This window comes from Dermochelys coriacea, chromosome 10 (assembly GCF_009764565.3).
Source record: "Dermochelys coriacea isolate rDerCor1 chromosome 10, rDerCor1.pri.v4, whole genome shotgun sequence".
Classification (NCBI taxonomy): Eukaryota; Metazoa; Chordata; order Testudines; family Dermochelyidae; genus Dermochelys; species Dermochelys coriacea.
Window position 1 is genome coordinate 10,779,100 of NC_050077.1, and position 17,552 is coordinate 10,796,651.

At 39.8% G+C, this 17,552-nt stretch overlaps 1 protein-coding gene and 1 long non-coding RNA gene across 3 annotated transcripts in view; both read right to left on the reverse strand.

Moving 5' to 3' along the window:
* Nucleotides 1–17,552, reverse strand: part of SDK1 (sidekick cell adhesion molecule 1) — a 684,215-nt gene that overhangs the window by 591,607 nt on the left and 75,056 nt on the right. The window lies entirely within an intron of this gene.
* LOC122455975 lies at nt 7,727–15,631 on the reverse strand. Its single transcript, XR_006274530.1, has 3 exons — nt 15,617–15,631; nt 13,836–13,838; nt 7,727–7,911 (listed from the first exon to the last, which is right to left on the reverse strand). It is a non-coding gene; the product is annotated as an uncharacterized LOC122455975 (long non-coding RNA).

The following is a 17,552-nucleotide window of genomic DNA, read 5'->3' on the forward strand; positions in this document are numbered from 1 at the left end:
AGGTGCCCTCACCTGATGTTGCTATAGATAGGATTATTCACAGTAGTAAGCATTACAGCTGCTAGAAAATATTTTCAGGCCCCAACCAATGCTCAACCCCCTGGTGAATCAAAAGTTGTCTTCAGAGAGTTGAGATATATGCTACAGATTCTAAAGCTTTCATTTAAAAATAAATGGTTTCCAGACTCCTAGCTATAAAAATAAGCTTCAGAATATAAACTGAGGCTATTCTAATTTATGGACTGGAATCAGATGATTGCTTCCCCTCTCCATCAAAAAGAAAAGGAGTACTTGTGGCACCTTAGAGACTAACAAATTTATTTGAGAATAAGCTTTCGTGACTACAGCTCACTTCATCGGATGCATGAGCTGTAGCTCACGAAAGCTTATGCTCAAATAAATTTGTTAGTTTCTAAGGTGCCACAAGTACTCCTTTTCTTTTTTGCTAATACAGACTAACATGGCTGCTACTCTGAAACCTCCCCATCAAGATAGTGTATCTAGCATAGCTTGGCCAGCCCCAAGAATTAGGCCCATTTTCTTCTGTTCTACCCATTTCTAGTTTTTCCAATGTAACTACTTCGGAAAAAACAGTGATTAATCAGTTATGGTATAACTCACATTCAAGAGGAGTGTTTTATAAATATATTGTTTGTCTTTAACATATTTTGCTAAAGAAATTGTTTCCCTATTTTTCATATTGTGTATGCACGTGCATATACAGAGCTGGATATATTTTGATAATATTTTGTTTTACTGTTTTGAATTATTGAACAGAATCATCTAAATTACTAAGCTCCACATGGGGATAATGGTCCACCCACATAGATCCTGACAGCAGTATCAGGGTCTATATATCATTGAATATTGAAATTCTATTAATTTTGAATGTTATACCACTTTTAGGGCTATATGTGACATCCTGAAGTATTAGTTATAAAAACATTGGGGAATGTGAAGTTTACGACATCTTATAACAATGTATAAATTATATATTTTAATGTGAAATTGGCCAATTACATTCAATGTACATATTGCGAAAATCTGAATTTATTTTAATAAATTATGATGTACCACAGCATTTTTGGTCTTAGATTGAAAATATACAAAGAACTCCTAGATAAGAGTGAAAGATGGGTGTGGGAGGAACATAGGTAGATCTGGAGTTGCAGACTGAAAGAGGCCCAGAACCCATGCACTTAATGGTTTGACATTATTGCTCTGCTACATCATGAATTATTAGGTGAATTTTAACTTCCACAGTCCCACAAGAGATAGTGTTTTTCTGTTAATCCCAGAACACAATTCCAAGGAAGTGCTGTTTTTGTTACTTGTAGGCAATCATATTTGTGAGTAATTTTCAGAAGCAAACTCTATTTGCCATTATAAATGTACATTACATATGTACTGTAGGTCTGTTTCCCATAAAGTCTCCAAATGCACCTAGCAACAGTTGCCATAGACCATTACAGGGCTTTGTTTTATTCCCCTCCACATAAAAAGCACAGCAAAAGTGCCCTTCTAAAGAAGAATTTCATATATATTAGGAGTTTTTAATTACATAACAGAAGAGTTCTGTGCTATACACCTCAAATAGGGACAATAAAACAGCAACTATCAGCACAAAAAGAAAAGGAGTACTTGTGGCACCTTAGAGACTAACAAATTTATTAGAGCATAAGCTTTCGTGAGCTACAGCTCACTTCATCGGATGCATTTGGTGGAAAAAAAAAAAAGTTTGTTTTTTTTCCCACCAAATGCATCCGATGAAGTGAGCTGTAGCTCACGAAAGCTTATGCTCTAATAAATTTGTTAGTCTCTAAGGTGCCACAAGTACTCCTTTTCTTTTTGCGAATACAGACTAACACGGCTGCTACTCTGAAACCTATCAGCACAAAAGTGACTCTAAACTTTTTTGTTTTCTTTATAAAAGGATCCTCTTTTTTTCTAAATCCAGCATTAAGTTCCGCACCTTAAATTCATGGATGATAACTCACAGACATACTTGACTTCACAATTTTCATTTCATCTCTCCACTAAATCAGAGTCTAACATTCTCCCTTACAGAATTATTAGCCTACACTACCTCCATATACACCAAGGGCTTGTCTACACTTACTGGGGGATCGATGAGCGGCGATCGATGCATCGGTGGTCGATTTAGTGGGTCTAGTGAAGACCTGCTAAATGGACTGCAGATTGTTCTCCCATCAACTCCTGTACTCCACAGAATCGAGAAGAGTAGGGGGAGTCGATGGGAGAGCTATTCATATAATTCAAATTGTGTAGCTTAGATCGAATTTCCCCTGTAGCATAGACAAAGCCCAAGATATATTTGCAGTGGATTGGTATGCCATCAATGGAGCTGCATGAGTTCATCCCTGCAAAATCTCTGTAGATGGCTACAGAGGAATTATCTATTACGATGCACACAAATGACTCAATAGGCCCAAAATGGGAAGTCTTACATTTTGAGACTAAAAGACTTAAGTCTGTTGATGGCCAGGCCACAATGTGTCAAACCACCAATTTGTGGAGCTGTACCTCTAGAGCCAAGACCAAATAAGAAGGTCTTAGAATTGTCTGCCAGACTTGTCAGTGGTACTCTAATCACAAGCTGTGTATATTAATGAAAGCATATTTACTGTTCCTTTAGCCAGTTATTTTCTGGTTAAATTTTGAAGAAAGTTCCTCCCTAGGAGCTAACTGTTTAGTGTTTTACTGTGGCAGGCAGAACACAAGATGTTATAGAAAAAAGAACTAATGAAAGGCCCTTGAAATCATTCCAAACCAGTATACTGTAGATGCAGAGAATTTTCTTTAACAATAATCTGTGCTCTGAATGCCCCTCATATTCTTGTTTGGTGTTCAGTACATAACACTACAGTAAAGTAATTTAAAACAATACTTTCTGGTTACCTTTAAGATGAATTTGATTAAATATAAAAAGGTAATTTCTACTCTTCACAGAAGAATTTTGGAAGCTAGTTTTTATTAAATTATATTAAGAAGACATTTCTTGGTACATTTGAAAGGTTTTAGGGAGTCCTGCATTATGCTCAGGATTCAAGGATGTTACTACAGATAGCACAATTTCATGCATTTGCTTTTTACCTCTTAGAAGCTGGATTCAAATTCCAACCTAAAACAAGAGAAAGGGTGTAAGTCAGGGGTCCTCAAACTGGGGGTCGGGACCCCTCAGGGGGTCGCGAGGTTATTACATGGGGGGGTCACGAGCTGTCAGCCTCCACCCCCAAACCCCGCTTTGCCTCCAGCATTTATAATGGTGTTAAATATATAAAAAAGTGTTTTTAATTTATTAGGGGGGTGGCACTCAGAGGCTTGCTATGTGAAAGGGGTCACTAGTACAAAAGTTTGAGAACCCCTGGTGTAAGTGGTCTCATGCTATTCCTTTGTCCACGTTACATAGCCACTATGTTATCTGATACAATTGCTTAGACGTGATCCTAAATACAATCACACAATATCCTACTTAGGTGTGACTGCAAATGAGACGGCAGCAATGGTACTATAACATTTTAGAAGAGCTATTTAGGCAAAATGAGTATAATGTATATGCATACTATGCCTGATTTTAGCCAGTGCTACAAATCCCTCTCTTTCTTCACCATCTAAATTTACCCAGTAATAATCAATGCCATATTCTGAAACTTATATTTGAATGATGACTTTATTAATCAGTTCAGAGTTTCCCTTAACTTTCTAAATACCACAACCCCCTTAAAAATTCAGGAGCAATAAGGCTAAGAAGATAATCAGTACAATCAACAGAATGTTGAGAATTGCTCTGGGGTTATATAAGTGTGTACAGGTTATAAGCTTTTTAGATCATCAAATTTTAAAAAGGCAATCCCACAATAAGAAGCCCAAAAGACACTTATCTTTCAATTTTCTATTAGAACAACTATGGAAAGAAAGACATAAAATCCTGTATAAAAACAATAAAAATAAGTAACTTCATTTTCCAGTGAAATTCTGTAATTACATTATTCAATAAAAACAAGGTGTAAAGACTGAATGGCATTTGATATATTTTCAGTTGGGTTATATGAGAGTAGTCGGAAATTATTGTTTTTAAAATAAAAAAGCTTAATATAATTCTTATAAAAGAAAAGGTGCATTTTGACATACACCACCACAGATTCAATTATGTCAATATCTAGCAAGGGCCCTAAGGCACAAAAAGTGTAATTATTACTTCAAACATAAAAATAAAAGATCTGGCACTGCAGATAACAAGTTTAGGAATTTTGAAACACAAATACTATATGTAAAATAAGAACATTTAGATGTACTACTACAAAGTTATTGAACTACTGAATAAAGAACTACCAACTACTTCTCACTCTATTAAAAACCAGCAGAAAATCATCAGTTTGTTTAATTAAAAGTGAGTTATTAGAAAGACAAAAGAAGGGCGGTGGTTCCTGTAATTTCATTTTTCCCAGTATGGATCTACTACTCTGGATAGAGATCATAAAGCATGTCCATCCAGTCAAATAAATGGAGGTTAGGCAGAGTTCCTCCTTCATTTGTGCGTCAAATTAGAACTGAAAGCTCTTCCTGATGGCTCAATCAACCATGATTCTCCCAGAGGAGTACTTCCAAAGGTGAGAAGATGCAACAAATAGGACAATTATCATTTAAATTGATTAAATAAACATAAGCATTATGTTGATGACATTCTGTGACATTTTTAGCTCCATTTGACTTTTCCTCTTCTCCTGACTTGACAGAAATCCTATGTTAAGCCAAATCTCTACAGAACAGATCCCTCCACTAGGTCTGAAAACCCCAAATCTATTGATCTTCAGGGTAAATTACAAGGTGGACTTCTGAGGGAAATCAGATTTGTGGGGATGGAGTTTGGTGTTCTGCAGATGATTTAACTTATTTTTTTATATAAATTATGACAGGGATGTCTAGAAGAGGAGTCCTTTTAATTTGTTGTATAAATATAAATAAGTAAATAAATACTACGTAAACACAGAGAGAGTCTGTCCTGAACAATGAATCACTACATATATGAAATCAAACTTTCCTTTTCTCTTATGATGGATCCACTTCTCTGAACAGAAATCATAACTCAAAGTAGCAAGCAGTGATCAACAAACACTAAAGCTACATTTTAGTCATGGGTATTTTTAGTAAAAGTCATGGACAGGTCATGAGCAGTAAACAAAAATTCATGGCCCGTGACCTATCCATGACTTCTACTATATACCCCTAACTAAAGCTTGGGTGGGGTACTGTGGGTGCTGGGGGAGGTGGCCAGGAACACCCACTGGTGCTGGGGAGGGCAGCGGTGTGTGGCCAGGGACCCCACGGTTTGGGGGAGGGCCAGCAGTGCACAGCCCAGAACCCCCGCTGGTGCTGGGGGGGGGGGTTTGGTGGGGCTGGCATGGGCTCCCTACCCAGCTCTGTGTGTCCCTGCAGCTCCTAGGTGGCAGAGAAGCCAGGGGTCTCCACGCGTTGCTCCCACCACAAGCGCCGGCAGCTCCCATTGGCTGGGAACTGCAGCCAGTGGGAGCTGCAGGGGTGGGGCCTGAGGGCACCGGCAGCACACTGAGCCCCCTGGCCCCTCTGCCTAGGACCTGAAGAGCCCATGCCAGTGGGAGCCAGGGAGTCCCCACCCTGAGGTAAGTGTCCCCTGCCCTTAGCCCTGAGCCCCTCCCACACACCAAAACTGCTGCTGCTAGCCCGGGGCTGCCTGGCTCAGGCAGCTGGAGCCAGCACTGGCTTCTGCAGAAGTCACAGAGGTCACGGAAAGTCACGGACTTGCAGCCTTAACAACCACTAACCACATACAGAGGGTTATAAAATAGTCAATAAATGCAAAAATAGTCCTTTCAAATAAAGGAACTACAGAGATGACTGTGAGACAAATGAAAAGACCATACTCAAACTATAATTGACCTGGGATTAGAAATATACATCAAACTCTACTTTCAATTAACTGTGCATGCAGAAATTACTACTTCCCAAAAGGAATAATTTTACATATATCTACATATAATTTTTATGTATTTACTTAGTTATACCCACCTTCATCCTGAAAAGGATTGAGAACACATTGAAGGATCTCTTATTCAAAAACAGTAACAATTGTTTGCCCATTCATAACTTTTCCTCCTCTAAAGCGCCCACCTGGTACTCCATCATCCATTACAACAGGATTATTCCTCCTCATCTTTCAAAAGAAAGCTCTTCTTCTTTTGTGGGGGGAGGGGGTGTTTTTGTTTTTTAAACCCCTCTCTCTCTAGCTTCACAATGTATAAGCTCCACCAACTGCCACTCAGAGAAGTTACTACCTCTCTAACTCCCTAACCAATTGACCAAGCTGAGAAAACAAACTATATATATTCTATAAACAAACATTAAAAAATTAGCCAACTGTAGGCAGGAAATTTTATCTTTTATCTACTTATTCATTTCTTATACCAAAATGGAAATGAAGACATTGCAAACTCTGGTTCCAATATCAGGGAAATCCAAGAGTTCTCCTTCTCTCTGTAGGAATGCTCCATAAAGGGAAAAAATAAAGACAGATATTTCCTCTGCAACAGGAATTTAATGGAAGATTTTGTGAGGCTGGGGTCTCAGGGAACACCATGTGTCCACTACAGAGAAGGAAAAATTACTGGGTAATTTAGCTGGGTAGGTAAGTACATTTTATCGTACTCCCTGGTGAGCACCTGTTGCTCCATGTTCCATTACATCTGGGAAGTAGCCAGCAGTAAAAACAATCTCTACAAATGGCAGGGAAATTTAAAACATCAAGAAAACTGAATCAAGACGAAAAACAGAATGCATTTTCAAGTAATGGATAAAAGAATACACTGAAGACCACATAGTCATAGAGCAAATTTACTGGAATGAAGCACTGTGCTGTTCTGCAGAAGAAATAGCCATGTGCCTGCCTGAGCAAGCCATCACGGAAGGAGGGCAATATTTTATGAACAATTTGCAAGCCAAAGTACTGAATTTATCTGTATGAAAACAGTGATTATGGATGACTTGTGCGCCTTTTTAGATCACCCAACTATTTATGAAATTGTATTGACTTTCTTCCTGGATACGGTTTGCATAAACAATCTAAGGCATGCAACAGATTCTTCTAGTTGTGGAAAGGCTTGGCACACACAGAAATCAAATAAATAGATTGGTTCAAGTGAAAAACAAATTTATGGGACCAGATTCTGGTTCAGGCCTGAAATCACCTTATCTGGGAAAAACGGCACATAAGCATTCCAGGTGAATACAGTCCCCAAATTTACTGAGGTGTTGTCTACACAGCACTAACAAAGCAAATTAGAGGCATGTAATATATCAAGTGCTCTAATGTGCTGCACTCTAACTGCCCTGCATAGACCCTGTTGGGGCAAACTAAAAGGTACCTAGTTCACGTTAAGGTTAGGTGCCTTTTACTTCACACCAGCAGGCTCTAAAGGGGGCAGTTAGAGCATAACACACTAAACAGCTCTACAAATCACACTCACTGACAAGCCCTAAGATTCCTGGCTAACAGGAAAAATTTCCAAAAGAAAGTAAGGGAGGATTCCCCAGCATATTCAAAAAGAGAAGGTTAAGTGATTATCTAAAGCAGGGGTGGGCAAACTACAGCCCGCCAGCCATTTTAAGCCAGCCCTCGAGCTCCCGCTGGGGAGCAGGGTCTGGGGCTTGCTACTTGCTGGCGATCCAGCTGGGAAGCAGGGTCGGGGGCCACTCCACGTGGCTCCCAGAAGCAGCGGCATGGCCCCGCTTTGGGTCCTACGAGTTCCAATGGCCCCACTCCAATGGTCCCCTCCAGTGCTCCAATGGGAGCTGCAGGGGCAGTGCCTGCAGATGGCGCAGCGTGCAGAGCCCCCTGGCCACACCTACCCATAGGAGCTGGTGGAAGGACATGTGCTGCTTCTGGGAGCCTCTTGAGGTAAGCACCGCGTGGAGCCTGCACCCCTGAGCCTCTCCCCGTGCTCCTGCCCCAGCCTGGAGCACCCTCCTGCACCCCAAACCCCGGACCCCGAGTCATAGCCTGCACTCCTTCCCACACTCCAACCCTCTGCCTCAGCCCTGATCCTCCTCCTGCCCTCCGAACCCCTCGGTCCTAGCCTAGAGCAGCCTCCTCCATCCCAAAGTACTCATCCCCAGCCCCTACCAGAGCCCTCACCCCCTCCCACATCCCAACCCCAATTTTGTGACGATTCTGTTCGCTTTTTTGTCTGCCGCTGCATATTGAGTGGATGTTTTCAGAGAACTATCCACAATGACTCCAAGATCTCTTTATTGAGTGGTAACAGCTAATTTAGACCTCCATCATTTTATATGTATAGTTGGGATTATGTTTTCCAATGTTCATTACTTTGCATTCATCAACATTGAATTTCATCTGCCATTTTGTTGCCCAATCACCCAGTTTTGAGAGATCCTTCTGTAGATCCCCGGTGGGGGGGAGGTAGACCAGACCCACCTCTGGGTGCCTCCCCCTGCTGCAGGACACTCTGGGACTGGGCAGCAGCCCCAGAGGTTCTTGCAGCTGGAGGAGATTTGTGGAGTTGGGTCCAATTTTCCCTGTGCTGCTGGGAGCGCCCCAGCAAAGGGAGCTCCTAGCTCTGGCTGGGCTGGGGAGAGACAGGATTTGTCCATCCCCTGCACAGCTGCTCAGGGGGGTGGGAGGGAGATCAGACCCATCTCCACCTCTGGGAACCTCCCGCAGCTACAGGAAGCTCTGCACTCCAGCTCTGAAGCAGCAAAGAAGTGAGGGTGGCAATCCCATGACTCCCCTACAGCAGGTTTGCGACATCCCCTCTCACAATCCCCTTTTGGGTCAGGACCCCCATGGTAATGACACCGTGGAATTTCAGATTTAAACATCTGAAAACATGAAATTTACCAATGTTCAAACCCTATGGCCATGAAATTGACCATACTGGACCATGAATTTGATAGTGTCCTAGTTAGTCCTAGTTATGAGGAGTAAATAACACTTCTGTATTTACTTTCTCCACACCAGTAATGATTTTATAGATCTCTATCATATCCCCCCTTACTCATCTGTTTTCCAAGCTGAAAAGTCCCAGTCATTAATCTCTCTTTATATGGAAGCTGTTCCATACTCCTAATCATTTTTGTTGTCCTTTTCTGAACCTTTTCCAAGTCTAATATATCTTTTTTGAGATGGGGTAACCACATCTGCATGTAGTATCCAAGGTGGGCATACCATGGATTTATATAGAGACAATATGACATTGTTAGCTTTTTTTAACTGGCGCTGCAAATTGAGTGGATGTTTTCAGAGAACTATCTATGATGACTCCAAGATCTCTTTGTTGAGTGGTAACTGCTAATTTAGATCCCATCATTTTATATGTATAATTGGAATTATGTTTTCCAATGTGCATTACTTTTGCTCCAACAGCACACAAATTTAGAATCATGCAATACCCTGATGAAGAGGTTTTTTTATCCTCAAATTTCCCTCTGCTTTGTATTCTGAACCCCTATTGTAGACTTAGAAACTTCTAGTAGAAACTAGTTCCCATCACATCTATGTTCCCCATTAATGGAAGATCAGAAGACTATCAAAGTAGTATTTATTGAGGATCAATTCCCCTAGATTGTCTGTTCATACTTTTGAAAGGTGAGATAAAGAGTTCTACTGAGTGCTGATTTGTGCTTACCTGAGCATACCATTTACTTCCTGTGCCATCAGCCTGCTGCATGCACACATCTAGTCATTGAGAAATATTACTATAGTGTCTTCTAATCTTACACAAACTGGTTTCCTCCTCATGCACTTTTACAAACATAGGAGCACTGTTTCCACTTCCTCCATTTTTAATGGGGATCTTTTTCCTAAAATAGTATACCTGTGTCCTAATATTGTAAAGCTTCTGTCTTTTGGATTTAGGATGGAGCTCAGAAGCCTCTACAGATATGGACAATTTTATATTTCCTTATTACAGACTTAGAACTTGGATTCTCTCCGTTTGAAGATGGGGAAGATTGTGCAGTAGGCAACTTCCATTTCCACTTTACCTTGTGAAGACAGAAAAAGGAGGAAGACCTTTCTTTAACCTTTAGCTAGGAGAGATCCTGGTCTAGGTCTCTGAGCAGGAAGTTCTTGGGAGTTTATGGCCTGGAAAGGTTTCTGAAAGGTTGAGAAGTTTCCTGGTTATCCTCTGCAGGTTCTGGGAGGTTGGAGAGGCTGTCCAAAGGGTTCAAAGCTCGGAGGTCCCAAAGGATAATACCATGAAAACTGTTCTCTGAAATGATACTCTAGTCTGAGAGGGAAAGTGGAGATGGCAGAAAGCCAGGCATTGAAAAGATATCTGTTTCTCCTCATGTTGCAATATATCTAACAAGACAAGAGGAGGGGCTTCCCTCCTGTGGGAAGAAACTGCTGCTGTCTAAAAAAGGTATGCCTGACACAGAACCATGAAGGTTCAAGAGAAGGCTAGGGGGAAATAAGTTATTTCTCTGATGTCAGTTGTTTTGGCAGTTTTGAAAGAGGCTTGTTTGAAAGTTGCAGTAGAGATGACTTAACTCTAAGTTTTTATAGTGTTGGTTGCCTCAAGTACTCTGTAGGACCTCCCATAGGTTCCTTGTCTGTTTTAGAAGTGTCTGAAGAGATGAGAGTAGAAGTTGGTAGTGCTTGAGGGGACTGCTCCTACTGATCAAACAAAATAAAAACAATTTTAAAAGTTAAGCTTCCAATCTCAATATAGCTATGCTTTGGCTGTGTGCACCTGGAACTTCCTGTTTTTCTTTCCAGCCAATGTATTGACATTTTGTGCTTTTGGAAGTGGTGGGCCATCACAGATGTGGAACAGAGTATTTCCTCCTACACACAGAGCCTTAAAAGCAATTAGATCGGGAGTTCTCAAACTTTTTCCTTGTACATTCTGATTCTTATAGACAGATTTTCCATGGACCACTTCCCCTCCTATTCATGATTGTAGAATATTCCTGTAGCAGCTACCACAATTGCTTATATTGGAAGTACTTAGTGTATTTTAATTGCATATAATTTAAAAGATGGAAACAGAGAATTAATACCAAATGGTCACCTCTTCACAGACCACCATGTTTTACATACCACACTTTGAAAACTACTTATTTTTATTGTGTGCCCACAGAGAAAAGGCTTAATTGCAGAAAAGATAAATTTCGAATGTTCCTTGAAGAAAGACAATGATATGCACACTGCCTGTAGGCAAAACAGTCCCGTCAGTTTCTTCAAAGCAGAGAGAACTAAATCCTGTTCCTGTGCTGTTCTGCATCAAAAGCAGCAAAGGAAAGTGTAAGCAGTAAGGCTGGCAGGCTTGTGGAAACAACTCTTTGACTCTGTCTATAAATGAAATGAGAGGATTGATGATGTTTTCATACCAGCTGACAAGGTCATTTGTACATTCTAATCTCTGGCTCCCCCAATAGGTAAAAAGGGGAAAATGAGTAATCTTCCTAACTGTTGATATAATTTAGATGTGCTTCAGAGGAGGTCCATAAAATGCTCAACTCTGTACTATATGCAGTTTCCCCATATTCTACCCTCAAACTGTGTTAAATAAGCTATGTAACTATCTGTTTAATAAAGGGAATGCATAAATTCATGGGGGATTATTCAATGAGGACTTCTGATCTGGAAATCCTGGGGACTAGATCGGGTATACAGGCCCAAGATGGACAGAGAAAGAATATGGGGTTCCTTCGGTCTCATCTTGGCTCTGAAAAGAGGGGCTCAACCTGAGCGTTTTGGACTCCTCCGGGTACCAGGTGAGAGCAAGCAGCTATGGACCCAAGCCAACCTTATGGAATGGCAGGAGCAAGCCAGATGGGAGCTAGGTCCCAGAGAAAATCAAGTTGAACAATGGCAGGCTGAAGCAAATCTACAACTCAGAGGACTAGCTCAATGGAACCCTAAGCCTACTTGATTGAGACTAGGTTGGACAGGACTTGTGGATGAAGCCTAGATAGGGCTTTTGCTTGGACACAGAGTTTTGCGGGGGCTGGACCTTACACCAATTAGTTTGCTTTCTCCCCCAAAATAAAATTAGTTCTCCTCCCACTTACCAAGACTCCTGTGTGTGCCTGCAAGAGGGGAAGATAAATACTGTTAAAGGTGACCAAGGTATTTATTTTTTCTCCCTGGAACCAGAAGTATGAGTATGGCTGTAGAGAGGAGCTCAAACCAGACAAATTATCTATTTTAGTGGTTCTCAAACTGTGGATCTTGACCCTGTTTTAATGGGATTGCCATGGCTGGTGTTAGACTTGCTGGAGCTTGAGGCTGAAGCCTGAGCCCCACCACTTAGGGCCGAAGTCGAAGCCCAAGGGCTTCAGCCCTGGGCTGCGGGGCTCAGGTTCCAGGCTGAAGCTCTGGGCTTTGGCTTTGCACGCCACTCCTCCCTATCTCCAGATGGGATGGTGAGGCTTCAGCTTTGGCCCCACACCCAGGGTGGCAGGGCTCAGGCAGGCTGAGGCTTTGGTCCCGCATCCTGGGATCATGTAGTAATTTTTGTTGTCAGAAGGGGGTTGTGATGCAATGAAGTTTCAGAACCACTGATCTATTTTTAAAGGGACTCTTAAACATCAGAGTGAACCTGGTCTTTGTTCCTGATATTTACAAGTGGCAGATGGGTTATAAAAGTAGTTCATCATTAGGAATACAGGATCTGACTATAAAAGAAAAAAAATACCATTTTGAAATGATGCAGTCTATATTTTTTTAAAAAGAGTCTTCGAATCAAACTAAATGTCATATGCCACAATAACATCTTGTCTTCCATCATATTATCTATAAAAATACAAGCATAATAAAAGATTTTCAGTAATTCTCCTTACGGATCTAAGTACTAAGTCCAATATTACCATATTCCAAAGTCATAATAATTATGTTTTCACAGGAAAAAATCCCTCCCACTGACAGACTAACAATGCAAAAATATATAGAGAATAAATAACTAGGTACCAAAAGGGCATTTAAATAAAATTGCAGTTAAACACATATAAAATACACCTAGGGACATCCATACATAATTCAGAAGTGGATAGAGCACAGCAAACACTAATTCAGGGACTCCAATATAAAAAGTCACATTTGTTTTCCATTTATATCTTTTTGAAGGAATATCATCAACCTGTTAGACCCTGTTTAACTTACAGGGAAACAGTATAACCTTTAAAAGAAAAGGAGTACTTGTGGCACCTTAGAGACTAACAAATTTATTAGAGCATAAGCTTTCGTGAGCTACAGCTCACTTCATCAGATGCATCCGATGAAGTGAGCTGTAGCTCACGAAAGCTTATGCTCTAATAAATTTGTTAGTCTCTAAGGTGCCACAAGTACTCCTTTTCTTTTTGAGAATACAGACTAACACGGCTGCTACTCTGAAACCTGTGAGTATAACCTTTCTGTCTCAAAGGTAGTGAATTTTTCTATTTTTAACAGAAGTCAGAGTATATTTAATAGTGACTGATGAGAAAACAAACTGTTGATTTTTATTTATTTATTTGGGTCACACACTTAAAAGATTGTAGGTGTATTTGTGTCAGAAGGTCTCTTTCACTCTATGTAAAAAAAAATTATTGATCTTGCCTTCTTTTTCCATACTACAAAGATGACCCAAATGCAAAAATACTACCTTTCATCTTAGACTCTGTTTTACAAAAATATAAAGGAGATGATTGAACAAGCTATTTTGAAAAATCTACAAACAAGAACCAAGAAAGCTTAATCATCTACTCCTCTCAGGCGCCCCTGCCAGCAGCCTGAGACTCCCTACCCCCAAGTCCTCATGGCCCACAAGCCCCTGTACCCACTTCCTCCAAATCTGATTAAGTGGCATTACGATCAGGTGCATGGGGTTGCAGTGCCACTCAGGTTTGGCTCAGTTTCATCTACATTATGCCATGCTACAGACTGTAAAGCCTAATATCAGTGAGTATCCATAATTCCTTATATAATATTAACACATACATTTTTATGATGATATTCATAACCAGTGTGTCAGTCTTTCATCAAACACCTCACTCGTTATACTTTTATAATACTGTAATATTGTATACAATCAGTGGAGTCAATTGCTTATTGCTTGAGGTTCAGCCTCCTGTCTTGATAGCCCAGATAAAGTTTCTCTTCTCAGCTGGAGAACAGACCAGGCTGTCTGCTCCCCCACTTGTTAGCTTGATAGCTTTGTTTACCTAATATGTAAACAGACCTTCATTGTCTCTGCCTGATGATTGTGCTGGTCAGAGAAGAAAATACATTCCTTTGTCTAGGGTAGATCTGTTTACCAACACCCCCTGACATGCCTGGTTTAAACACATTTTAGGCATAATTACAGTGGATAGCCATAATTCTTAATACATACTATGTACATACATCATGCAAGAATAGTAATACTCAATGAGTTATTAGTTTTCCAATGACATGACACCTTTTAAATACAGATTATAACCATAGTGAGTTGGGGCACGCTGAATTGTTCAGGGCAGCTGAAACTCATTACCAGTGAGCCCCTTGCTGTTTGGCACTAGAATGCTATTAGGGTCATAACCTCCAAAAGTAAAAAAGACTGAAGCTCCTCTCCTAGGCCCCAATTCTGCAAATACTGAATATTGAATGGGTTTTAAGCCCATCCCTATTAAGCAAAGCACTCAAGCGTGTGTTTTAGCTCTATTGACTTCAATAGGAATGAAGCACATGTGTATAGTTCAGTCAATTCTTACGTTTTTTATTGAATAAGATGGCTTTACATATATGAATGCTTAAATAGTTTGATGAGTTAGAACCTTAGCCCTACTACAGACTGTCAGAAGCTACACTGGCTCTTGACCACTGTCCCCATGGATCCCCTACTACATCTCTGCACTGCTCCATCCAGTTTTCTACTTGTAAACTATAAACACGTTTTAAATATCTAAATAAACATATTTAATTGATAAGGTATTATATTTATATAAAGGAAGAGAAATTTTCAACTGTGAAACTTATAGGTCCTAGACAGAGACCAAATGTGCTGTTCTTCAGTAATACAGTGTAAGCCTTGCCTTTTTACTCAGGCTGTTTCCTGAGCTGGGGTGTGTGGGTGCAATGATGTGATGGACAGGGTATGGAGTTCATGGAAGCTTCAATAAAAAGATTCTGACATCAAATGAAGTGAGAGTTGGGGTGATTTCTCCCCCTCTCTAAATATTGCTAAATCATCCCTCCCAGAAATTACTTTTACCCCTACTTCATAAAAAATACATCTGAAAAGCAAAATCCTTTTCCTTTGGAATTTATCAGATTGCCACAATTGTTAGGGTTTTTTTAATAGGAGAAAATACCCTCATAAAATATTCCCCATTATGCTCTCCCCCTCATTCCAAATTACCCAAGTGGAATGCTCTGTTATATTATTAATATGCTCTATATAGTTGTCCAAAACAAAGTGTAAACATTTCTAGCATGTATTGCTTAATGTAAGATTGTTGCCTCTTTCCTGAATTATGGGGGAAAAAAACAGTTTAGTTTAAGTAGAATGACCAAAACTTGTCTTCCTCATCCTTCACTCTCTCCCTTACATCTATCTCAGTACATGGTCTTATTACAGACAAAAAGGGACATGTTTGTGAGAGTTCTTTTTTTAAAATACTAGTCACACTTATTTACCAGACATTGTAAAATAGTTGTGTTTTTAAAATAGTTTAATTGTAAACTCACTCTGGGACTCTGATAGATGCATTTTATAAAACTAACAATAAAATAATTAAAAATTATGAAAGCATATAATTAATGGAATATATTTTATCATTCTACCATAAACAATTAGGTAGTTTAAAGCTTAGTTACTCAACTAAAAGTTGTTTCAAAGATACTGGTATAAGAACAGCAACATTTTCACTGAAGAATGAACAAGTAGATTTTTGGGTATGTCTAGCATAACCCTACGAACAGGTAAGGTAACTATACCTCTAAATTTTGAGACTTTTAACATCTGTATTTAAAGAACATACCAAAGTGGAAGGGAAAAAGTTCAACTAAGAGGAAGAACAACACATTTTGATTTATTTAAATAACTCAAATGTCATAATGCATTATTCAGCACCAAAAATACTTCAAATTATTTTGCTTTCACAATGCATGTTATTGTTTCATTTGAGAAATATAATTGTGTTTTGTGTATGACCTTTAAAGCATTTTTGTCACAGCTTGATAACAACTTCCTGGTAATTTCCATTCAAAAATCAACCACAGTTGAGTTTTCATAATTAAAATCCTCAAACATTCATAGAAACATTTGGTAAAATTTCCTCTCTTTAATTTAGTCTTTGCCGCATTTGAAATTAATATTCGTCTTTTAGGCAGGCTAAGGTAGTGAAGGGACTCCAATTCCTGAAGACATTAGCCATTCATTTATATATTCAGTGTTCACTAGTGGCTTGAATGGTTCAGCTGTAACAGCTTGACATACAAAGTTCAGCTTCTACAGGCAGGTCTGACAGACACTCAGGAAAGTTAAAATGAATTAACTAGAAGTGTGATGTTAAAGTGCATTAGTTAAAGCACATTATACCCCAGTGTGGACACTTATTCGGAAGTGGAGAGGCATTAGTTTAGGGGATTAAGCTAAAGTGAATTTATGTCTACACTAGAAATGCAGCAGTAGCGCAGCTGTAGAAATACAGTGATTGGAGTGGTTCTTCAGTCACTGTACTAAATCCACCTGTCCAAGCGGCAGTAGGTAAATCAATGGAAGAATTCTCTCTTTGACCTAGCACTGTCTATACTGTGGCTTAGATTATCTTAACTACATCTCTCAAAGGTGTGAATTTCTCACATCCCTGAGCGACATAACTAGGTTGACCTAAATTTTAGGTGTAGAACAGGCCTAAGGCCACTGTACTTGTAAATGAAAAGTGAACATGCAGGGGTCTAATGGGCTTTAACTAATGGATTTTCATTTCACTCCTTTAGTTAATTTGCCCTAACTTTCCTAAGTGTCTTCATGGAGACATGCCCTAAGCAGGATATTTGCAGAACACTCATGGTTTTATTCCTGTTACTTTCTAAGGGCTGGTCTCACTGAAAAGTTACATCAGCACAGCTACATCGCTAAGGGATGTGAAAAATCCCCTAATATAGAGAGTGTTAGGTTGAATCCAAGAAGATGAACCTTAAGAACTGAGAGAGATTGCCTTATACCTGGCTGTTTTTTCTACTTTCTACAATTCTGAAAGCTTACTGCTCTAAAAATAGTGTAAAACATGACAGCTCTGCATGCTGCTGAGTGAAGAGAAGAAAAAGCAATGAGATTTATTTAAAAAAAATTGGATTAAAAAAAGTAGGAAGAAGATTTCTTTTTCTAAAGGCAATAGCACAGAAGTGCTATGCACTCCTGCTGGGGAGCAGAAAATGTGGATCAGACAGGTGTTGGGCAGTCTGCTTCACATTGTGGTTCAGGAAGACTAATTGCTGTACTTACCTCCTGACACTGCCATGAAAGGGCTCAACCCAGCAGTTGAGGATCAGTGGCAGCTAACTTGAGAGA